The 10354-nt window shown below is 43.0% G+C and overlaps 1 pseudogene; it reads right to left on the reverse strand.

The window, feature by feature from the left end:
• Positions 1 to 8405, reverse strand: part of LOC134331204 (mucin-5AC-like) — a 48286-nt pseudogene extending 39881 nt beyond the window's left edge.
• Positions 8406 to 10354: the final 1949 nt, after the last annotated feature.

Below are 10354 nucleotides of genomic sequence, written 5' to 3' on the forward strand. Positions count from 1 at the left end.
ACCGAGCCACCGTGCCACCCTCCGATAAAATATGAACTGTCCTTCCATGACCATAAACTTTTGACTTGTACGTGGATTTAAAAGGGGGCATAAAATGTCGAATTATAAAGGCAAACTCACCATGAAGGCATCCTTCCTGTTCCACATGGCCACCAGTCCCAGTTTGGCGGTGACTTTAATGTAAACCGTGCTGCTTTCGATCAGGATCCCAGAGTGGCTGAACGGGAGAGTCGCCCTGCCAAAAAAACAAACATTTACTACTTAGTATTGCACTGTTTACTGGATTATTCTGGATTTAGTCGTTTCCACTTCTCACTACACTTCTCAGTGGCCACTTGTTAGTTTTGGGTTCCGACACAGAGAGCCGTATAGCGTACGGAGAGCCATGCCAAGCTCCAGCAGTGTTGAAGGCCGATTGGGCATCTATATACACCTACCTCTGGAGCTTAGCGTGGCTGTCCGTACGCTATACGGCTCTCTGTGTGAGAACCCAAAAGTATCAGGACGCCTTTTATAATTTTTGATTTCTTGTGTTTCAGCCACAATCATATAAAAGAAAAGATATGCTTCCAACTGCAGCAACAGTTTAGGGAAGGTCCTATCCTGTTCTGTTCCAGCATGACTGTGCTAATGTGTCATGATACACCCCAGTAGCATAAACAGGTTTGGAATGAACTGGAACGTCAACTGAGACTTTCTTTGAGCATATTAATGCTCTTTTGACTAAACGGGGATAAATTCCCATACACAGAAGTCTTCAAAGTCTTGTGAGAAGCTTCTCAGAAGAGCAGTTGTTGTTCTAGGGACGTCCAGCAAACATACGGTCAGGCGTCCAAATACTTGTGGCCGTATATCATGTGCCTGAGGGGGGGATCTCTGAGGCCCTGTGATGGATTGTTGTCCTGTCCAGTGGTTAATTTAGAACACACAAGCATAGGTCAGGCTTTACTCACCGCTGTCCGTCCACGGTGACGACCCCGCCGTCGAGCTCCACCTCCGTGCCGTCGAGCTTCATGACGATCCTGCCGATGGTGGGTTCGCCGTTCAGGACCTCTCGCCTCAGCTGGATGTTAAAATCCTCGTAGGCGCTCCTGCACTGAGACGTCAGGATGTAGTTGCAGGTGGACGGGAGACTGAAGACGTCGCCATCGAAGGTCTTGAAGTTGAAATTCCCCCACGTGCTACAGACTCGTTCGTTATGGACCGGGTTCGGTTCTGTCGGTGGAACATACGGGAGAAGATAAATAAATACGATACCGCGGTGTGGATGTAGGTGCAGGGCTGGGATCAGTGAAGATTGTATATCTGCTATATTAATCTACATATATAATAACACAGCAATAAATAACGTGAATATTATTATTAGACGCATCATGGAGGCACCGTTTGATACCAGCTCCAGAGTGAACTGCTTATTTCTACTGTTTAACCTCGGCAGCTTCAGCAGCATCAAAGCAGCTTTATTGTCTGATGGTTTATGTGTGTGTGTGTGGGGGGGGGGTCTAGGTGGGTAGCACTGTCCCTTCACAGCGAGAAGGGCCTGGGTTCAAATCCCAGATGGAACACCTGTGTGGAGTTTGCATGTTCTCCCCGTGTCTGTGTGGGTTTCCTCCGGGAGCTCCGGTTTCCTCCCACAGTCCAAAAACATGCAGTCAGGTTAATAAGTGTGTGTGTGTGTCTGTGTGTGTGTGTGTGCCCTGTGATGGACTGGCGACCTGATCAAAGTGTTTACCCAGTGAATTGTACCCACTGTGACCCTGACCAGGACTTGTGGGTGGATTTAGGAGCTGAATTATAGAAGTAGAATAAAAATAAATAGAAAAATAAATTAATAATAATAATTAATAAAAAAAATATTAATACATTTAAATATATGTATATTAAAAATGTAAAAATATCGAAAAAATCTTAATAATTTATTAAATAAAAATTAATAAAAAATCAAATAAATAATAAATAGAATAAGCCTCGAATTAAAGACTCTTTTTGGACTTTTTCTTTTGGCTGCTCCCGTATTTAGGCGTCACCACATCAGATCTGGTCCTCAACCTTCCCATTTCTAACCGGGCGTGGGACCAGTGCACTGACAAGCACACCTCTCAATGTCTAGTCTGTTTGGACACAGCTAATCATGTCCATGCGGGTGCCTGACCGGTGGATAGCACGGCTGTACTGTGGTGGATGTGGATGTAGGTGTGGGTGTTGCTGAAACTCACCTGATACAGTTTTGGTCAGAGGTGAAGCAGCTTTTCCTGGTTCTGCTGCTGCAGAGAAGAAATAAAACCATTAGCTATTGTTAGCAGTAATTTCACACAAATGTATCGCTTCATCCTGGTCAGGGTCTCAGCGGGTCCGGTTTCAGTGTGGCGACACTGGCCGCGAGGAAGGAAAACCCTGGACAGAACTGCAACCCATCGCACGGCTGTTTGATCCTCTGTATCGTATTAATAAAAGGTCATTTCTATCATTCTTACAAGACGTCTGTGGGAATTTGTGCCCACTGCTGGAGCATGAGTGTCACCGTCCGCAGTCAAGCAAGCTTTATTATCACAGGCTGAGAGACTAGCACACAGGATTCAGCACTCATGAGCTCAGCTGAAGTGTGAGGCTGATCACAGGGAGAAAGAAACATCCTCTCATGCCTCCAAACCCATCGAGATGTGAAGCTTGCTTGACTGTGGACAGGGTCAGTGTTTTAGCAGCTTCTCATTCATGGTACGTTTGGTTTTGGTGGTTCTTTGGTTAGAAATACGTCCAGCAGGACTAAACAGACAGCACTGCTCCATGTACATGTAACGGGTCGAGCTGAACTATCTCTATTTATATGAACACAGAGAAGTCACCAGCTCTGGTTAATCATCATTACTAATGTGGAATTATGATGTCATGACACAAAGTCAGGGACGGTACAGTGGAGTTATGCATAGCGCTAATGCCTCACAACATTTGCATGTTCTCCTTGTCCATGTGGGTTTCCTCCGGGTGCTCCGGTTTCCTCCCACAGTCCAAAGACTCATCAGGTCAACTGGAGCTACTGGAAATTACCCTAAGTGTGTGTGTGTGCCCTGTGATAGACTAGTGACCTGTCCAGTGTTTTTTCTGTCCAATGTATCAGACCCACTGAGACCCTGACCAGGATAAAACGGTGGTAAAACAGATGATGAATGAATGACACAAAGTCTGATGATATTCTAGAACTTTCTGCAGCATTAAATCAATCATCACACACACACACACTCACACACACACTCACACACACACTCAGACACACTCACACACACACTCACACACTCACACTCACACACACACACACACACACACACACACACAAATTAGAACAATTGGATTTCAATCATTTAATCCAGGGTGGCACAGTGGCTCGGTGGGTAGCACTGTCGCCTCACAGCAAGAAAGTCCTGGGTTCGATCCCCAGGCGGGGCGGTCCGGGTCCTTTCTGTGTGGAATTTGCATGTTCTCCCCGTGTCTGTGTGGGTTTCCTCCGGGAACTCCGGTTTCCTCCCACAGTCCAAAAACATGCAGTCAGGTTAACTGGAGACACTGAATTGCCTTATAGGTGAATGTGTGTGTGCGTGCCCTGCGATGGACTGGCGCCCCGTCCAGGGTGTTACTGTGTAAGCTGGGATAGGCTCCAGCACCCCCGCGACCCTGACTGGATAAGCGGTTAAGAACGTAAGTAAGAAAGTGAGTAAGTGAGTAATTCAGTCCAAAAACGAGCGGATGTCAAATTTTAACCCCAACTGGTAACCAGGAGCAAACGATAATTAATGAAAACGTTTTTTGAATGTAGTAGGAATGTTATTTAAAGGTTAGAGTGGAATCGGTTCAGAATATTCAGAACCTGTTGAATATTTACATTTGCAGCATTTAACAAACGCTTTAATCCTATAAATCCTAAAATCTGAGGTTTAAAGGCCTTGCTCAGGGGCCCAACAGTGCCAACCTGGTGTTAGGCAAGGCAAGGCAAGGCAAGTTTATTTGTATAGCACCTTTCATACACAGTGGCAATTCAAAGTGCTTTACATAAGGAAAAATTAAAAATTAAAAGCATTAAAACATTCCTGAGATCTAGAACCTCAGAAAGACTTCTTGCAAACATTTAGTTACAATTAAAAACATGAAATTCAAACAAGAGAGATAAAAATTAAGAACATGAAAAATTAAAAGAAAATATTGTAAAATATACCCTACAATTTGCTAAATACGAAATTAAAACAAGAGAAATAAGCAATTAAAACATAAAAACGAAAAGAAAATATAGTAAAATATACCTTACAGTTTAGAGAATATGGAATTAAAACAAGACTAAAAGAAATATGGTAAAATGAGGATGATAGTAAAAATATCGAGCTCAATCATAGGCACAAGAAAAAAGAAAAGTTTTTAACCTGGATTTAAAGATTTCTATGTTTGAGGAACATCTAATATATTCTGGCAGTCTGTTCCAGTTATATGCAGCCCAACAACTAAATGCTGCTTCACCATGTTTAGTTTGGACTCTGGGCTCTACTAGCTGACCTGAGTCCATGGATCTAAGAGATCTACTGGGTTTATATTCTCTAAACATTTCTGAGATGTATTCTGGGCCGAACCCATTCAGTGATTTGTAGACCAGTAGCAGCACCTTAAATTCTATTCTGTAACTAACCGGAAGCCAGTGTAGAGATTTTAGAACTGGAGTGATGTGCTCAGTTCTCTTTGTCTTGGTTAAAACTCTAGCAGCAGCGTTCTGAATGAGCTGTAACTGTTTAATGGTCTTTTTGGGAAGTCCAGTTAAGAGACCATTACAATAGTCCACCCTACTGGAGATAAAAGCATGGATCAGCTTCTCTAGGTCTTGTTGGCACACTAGACCCTTGATTTTGGCTATATTTCTAAGATGGTAGAAGGCTGTTTTGGTGATGGTTTTAATATGGCTGGTGAATGTAAGATCTGAGTCTATTAGAACGCCAAGATTTCGGACTTGGTCTTTGGTTTTTAGAGCCCGGGAACTGAGGTGTTCAATGACACTAGACCTCTTTTCTTTGTTGCCAAACACGACAATCTCTGTTTTGTCCTTATTTAACTGTAAAAAATTCTGGCTCATCCAGTTATTGATGTCCTCCAGACACTGACACAGTGAATCTATTGGGCTGTAATCATCTGGTGAGAGAGCCAGATATATCTGTGTGTCATCTGCATAACTATGGTAATTAATGTTGTTAGCCTGTAGCATTTGGCCTAATGGCAGCATATAAAGATTGAACAGGAGAGGTCCAAGAACTGATCCCTGGGGGATTCCACATGTCATAGCCATTCTGTCAGATTCATAGCTGCCAATAGTGACAAAGTAACTGCGGTCTTTTAAGTAAGACCTGAACCAATTAAGGACTGTTCCGGAAAGTCCAACCCAGTTTTCCAACCTATCCAGCAATATTCTATGATCTACAGTGTCGAAGGCTGCACTAAGATCCAGTAAAACCAGAACTGATATTTTACCTGAGTCACTATTCAGCCGTAGATCATTTACCACTTTTATGAGAGCCGTTTCAGTGCTGTGGTGAGCTCGAAAGCCTGACTGAAATTTGTCAAAAGAACCACTGGAATTCAAAAAACTGCTGACTTGATTGTAAACAACTTTCTCAATGATCTTAGCTGTGAAAGGAAGATTTGAGATCGGCCTGTAGTTGTTTAACACAGACGCATCCAGAGTTCTCTTTTTTAGGAGTGGTTTAATGGCAGCTGTTTTAAGTGATTTTGGGAAAACGCCTGATGATAGTGAGCCATTAACTATTTGTTGCAAATCAGTTTTTACAGAGTTAAAAATAGTTTAAAAAAATTCAGATGGCAGCATGTCGAGACAACATGTCGATGATTTAAGATGCTGAACTGTTTTCTCCAGAGTTTTTTGGTCTATTGTATTAAATTGTGACATAATAGTCATGTTATTTTTAGGTGTCTGTAGGGGCAGCATGGTTTTATTGTTTGACTGAGTGGCGTTAATGGTCAGTCTAATAGTTTAGATTTTTTCACAGAAGAAATGAGCAAACTCATTACATTTCTCTGTGGACAGAAGTTCTGGCGTGATCTGTTTTGAAGGATTTGTAAGCTTGTCGACCACGTTGAATAGAGTGTGGGTGTTGTTGATGTTCCTGTTAATGATCTTAGAGAAGTGCAGCTGTCTAGCCCTGCATAACTCTGAGTTAAAACTACAAAGGCTTTGCTTATAGAGATCATAGTGGATTTGAAGTTTAGTTTTCCTCCACTTACGTTCAGCTCTCCTGCAATCTTTTTTCATAGCCATTACCATCATTGTGTTACGCCATGGTGCTTTCTGTTTGCTCAACGTTTTCATGACTTTTACCGGAGCAACCACGTCCATGACAGTCAATATTTTCACGTTAAAGTTATCCAGGAGTTCATCAACTGACTCTGCAATTAAAGTTGGTGATATAGCTATGGCCTCCATAAACCGAGAACTTGTACTTTCATTTATATTCCTTTTCTTAACAGAAACAGAGCTAGTTTGAGCATCTGGAGTGATCAGCATTTCAAAGAAGACACAAAAATGATCAGAGAGGGCCAGGTCCTTGACCAAAACAGAGGAAATGTTAAGACCTTTAGAAATAACTAGATCCAGAGTGTGCCCTCGAGTATGTGTAGGCCCTTTCACATGTTGCAATAGACCAAATGTGTCAAAAAGTCCAAAAAGTTCTTTGGTGTTGTTGTCCTTGTTATTATCTAAGTGGATGTTAAAATCCCCAGTTATGATGAAGAAGCTGTACTCAGTGGAGATAAGTGACAGTAGTTCAGCAAATTCATCTATAAAATGTGCAGAGTATCTTGGAGGTTTATAAATGGTTAAAAATAAAATTTTGGGAGTACCCTTTAAAATAAAACAGAGGTATTCAAACGACATAAAATTGCCAAGTACAGTCTTTTTGCACTGGAATACATCTTTAAATAAGGCAGCTACTCCTCCACCTTTCCTACCACTTCGACACACATTCATAGAACTGAAGTTTGCTGGTGCTGTTTCATTAAGAACAGTAGCACTGCTGCCTTCTGCTAACCATGTTTCAGTTAGAAACAGAAAATCTAAACCACAGGATAGAATTATGTCATTCACTAAAAATGATTTGTTGGCTAGAGATCTAATATTAAGCAGAGCTAGTTTTAAAGGAACCACAGGAGCCCCTGGGGCAGCCCGAGGTTGTGGTGGTACAGGTAAGAGGTTAGACTGGTTGACTTGATATGCTGAATGCGTTCTATTCTTTCTATTTCTAATCAACACAGGAATAGAAAACATTTCAGGCATACTGGGTCCAAGCTTACTCTCCGAACTGTTGTCAGTATCATATCTGCTATAGCAAGGACCCTGAACACATCACAACGTGTTATTATTGTTTTGTATTCTGAAGCCGCTATCAGTAGCACTCGCTGAACATTCTGAACTCTGTACAGCCAGAGGAGATGAAGTACAAGGCTGCTGTTGACGATGTTGAAGTGGCCTCAGAGCGCGGGGGGGAATGGGGGGAGGGGGTGCCCTGGATTTTTTGGGTGAAACCTGTGGACTGGCTGAGATGGAGTGTGAGAATTTAGTCCCAGCACACACCAGTTTCTCCATTTTCTCTGTGAAATCCATATGTGGGGGTGATGTTGATGAGATAGAGAAGTTGGAGGATGACTGTGATGTCGCTGCTGTTGACTGCTGTGTCACTGTCTGATGATGAAGGTCGTAATAGCTTTCATCAAGAGTCAGAAACTCAGCCTGAGCTGTGTTTTCTAGTGATGGGGATTGTATGTTTGATGGTCCTTCATGGTTCAAAGCAGGTGAGGGAGGTTGAGAAGGCACGTATTGTACCGAGTCAGTCCAAGGAGCAGATGGGTGTCGAAGAGCAAAATGGAGGTTGTCCTTTAGTGCCTTTACTCCAGTCCTGCTTAGGTGGGTGCCATCTGGGTAAAATAATTCTTTGCGCCCCCAGAATAGATTAAAATTGTCAATATAATCCATACCTTTCAAACTGCAGGTTCTGCTTAGCCATGTGTTGAGGGAGAGGCCCACTGATGAACTTCTGAGCATTCAGCTTCTCAAGTGTATTGAACAGTTCAGTGAAGTTGTTCTTTAAGATTTCTGACTCCTCTTTGCGAATGTCATTTCTGCCCACATGCAGAATAATTCGGTCGATCACTCCATGCTGGGAGAGAATGTTGGGAAGTTCCTCATTTAATTCTGAGACAGTCACGTTCGGGAGACAGCATGTTAGGATTGATCTGCTGCCTATATTCTTGATGGCCGAGTCACCGACGATCAGGGTTTTCGTAGTGGTCTCTGCATCAGGCAAGGGCCTCTGCTTGTTCAGCCTCCTGTTTTTGCTAGCCCGCTTTGAGTCCCCTTTTAAAGTCATCTTCACTGGTTTTGTTTCATTACCATTACCACTGGGGGTAACCTCGATGAAATTTCTGAGTGGTTCAAAACGATTCAGCAAAGGGATCGGTTTTTGTTGCGACTCTGCTATTTTCCCACGGGGTGCAATTTTGCTAGCTTTTGGAGTAATCTTAGCTTTCCGAGCCCATGATGAACAGTCTGGTGTGGAAGACATTAAAACAGCCACCTGCTGCTTTTGTGCTTTTTGTTTTGGTTTTGCTCCAAGTTTGTGCCACCGACTTGTTCTCTCACATGGCTCATTTCTGTTCCCCTGTTTTGACTGAATTCTGTCAAGCTTCGGGAAATCTGTTAAGCTTTCTAGTCTTAGCTTAGCTGGTTGTTCTGTATTAGATTTTGACTCACCCTCGAGTGATCTGGAACCATTTCTCCTATCCATTCCAGGTAGGATTGTGAGCATTTTTGTCTCCAGTACAGCGATTTTCCGTAGGAGTCTGTAGCAGTTGGAGCAGCACGAAGAACCCGCTGTAGTGATAGGAGCCATGGTAGTCCTGATAACTGTGCCCGAGTTCAGTCTGACGGCTGGTGGAAAACTCTGTTAACTAAGCGTCTAGTTTAATGTAGTTCTGTAATTCTGTGCCTTTTTTGTCAATCTATTGTCAGTGTCTGCTGATTGAGCTCTATATTTTAGAAATAAAAGATAAAAAGTAACTAAAATAACTAAAAACTAAAAGCAAGCGGAGAGCAGACAGAAAGCGTGCAGCCAGAGCGAGCGTCAAGGACAAGGGAAGCGTTAGTGTGTCTTAAACCAGCAACCTTCTGATTACTAGTCCTGTACCTTACATTAGTGATCATTATTTTGTAATGGTACCTGTGGATGTGCAGATTATTCCGACAGCCAGTAGGATCCAGGCGAACGGCCACCTCCAAGGGTCTCCGTAACTCCCCATGGTGGATCTGTAGCTTCCTTGAAGAACCACAGTGGTGTAAGTGAAGGTCCTTATCTCAGGTTTAGCTTTTATACCAGCTGATATTGTATAGAGGTCAAGGAGGGGCCAAACCCGGCCCATTCAGGGATACGCCGGACAGCCTGGTCCTGACGGGATTCTCATTTTGATTCATTGGATTCTGAATTCTGATTTATTTTACTCCAGGGTTCAGGGTTTGTGATTAGAATGAGGAAATGAATTAATTAATGAATTTAGAGCTGTTAGAAATCACAACCATGCTTATTATTTATTAATATAATATTATTAACAAACGCTGATACCATCATCTGCTTACAGGATTTGATCATGTTCCCAGATTGCTGTTTAATTCAGCTTGGACATTATAAAAATTACTAAAATTTAATAATATTAACATGCTATAATTTCCATATTCGCAGGTTTTGGCGTGTATGAGAACTTTATCTCATTTTGACTCACTCTGAGTGTAAAGCCTCTTGCAGGCGTGGACGTTTGCGCACCACATTAATCACTAATCAGCTCCCGATCGCTTTTGTGTTTCTTATCTGTGAACAGTAAAGGCACACAAAGGTAAAACCAGCGAACCGAAGCGCAGGTCCTCGCTCCGTCACACTGAAAGTATTCGGCTATCAGGAACTTGTCAGGACCGTTATTGAGATGATTTTAACAGGACGGCTCCACCAAGGGAAGGGTACAGCCGTCCAGAGCTGAGAGGAACCGCACAGAGTGGACGGGACTCTTATTTAACCTGAAGTTACTCACTCACTTTCTTAAGCACTTATCCAATTAGGGTCCCGGGTGGGGGTGCCAGCTGGGGTATCCCATCTTTCAATGGGCGCAAGGCACACAGTAACACCCTGGGCGGGCCGCCAGTCCATCGCAGGGCAGACACACACACACACACATTCACCTATAGGGCAATTCAATGTCTCCAATTAACCTGACTGCATGTTTTTGGACTGTGGGAGGAAACCGGAGCTCCCGGAGGAAACCCACACAGACA

The sequence above is a fragment of the Trichomycterus rosablanca genome, chromosome 17 (genome assembly GCF_030014385.1).
Source record: "Trichomycterus rosablanca isolate fTriRos1 chromosome 17, fTriRos1.hap1, whole genome shotgun sequence".
In the NCBI taxonomy this organism is placed as follows: domain Eukaryota; kingdom Metazoa; phylum Chordata; class Actinopteri; order Siluriformes; family Trichomycteridae; genus Trichomycterus; species Trichomycterus rosablanca.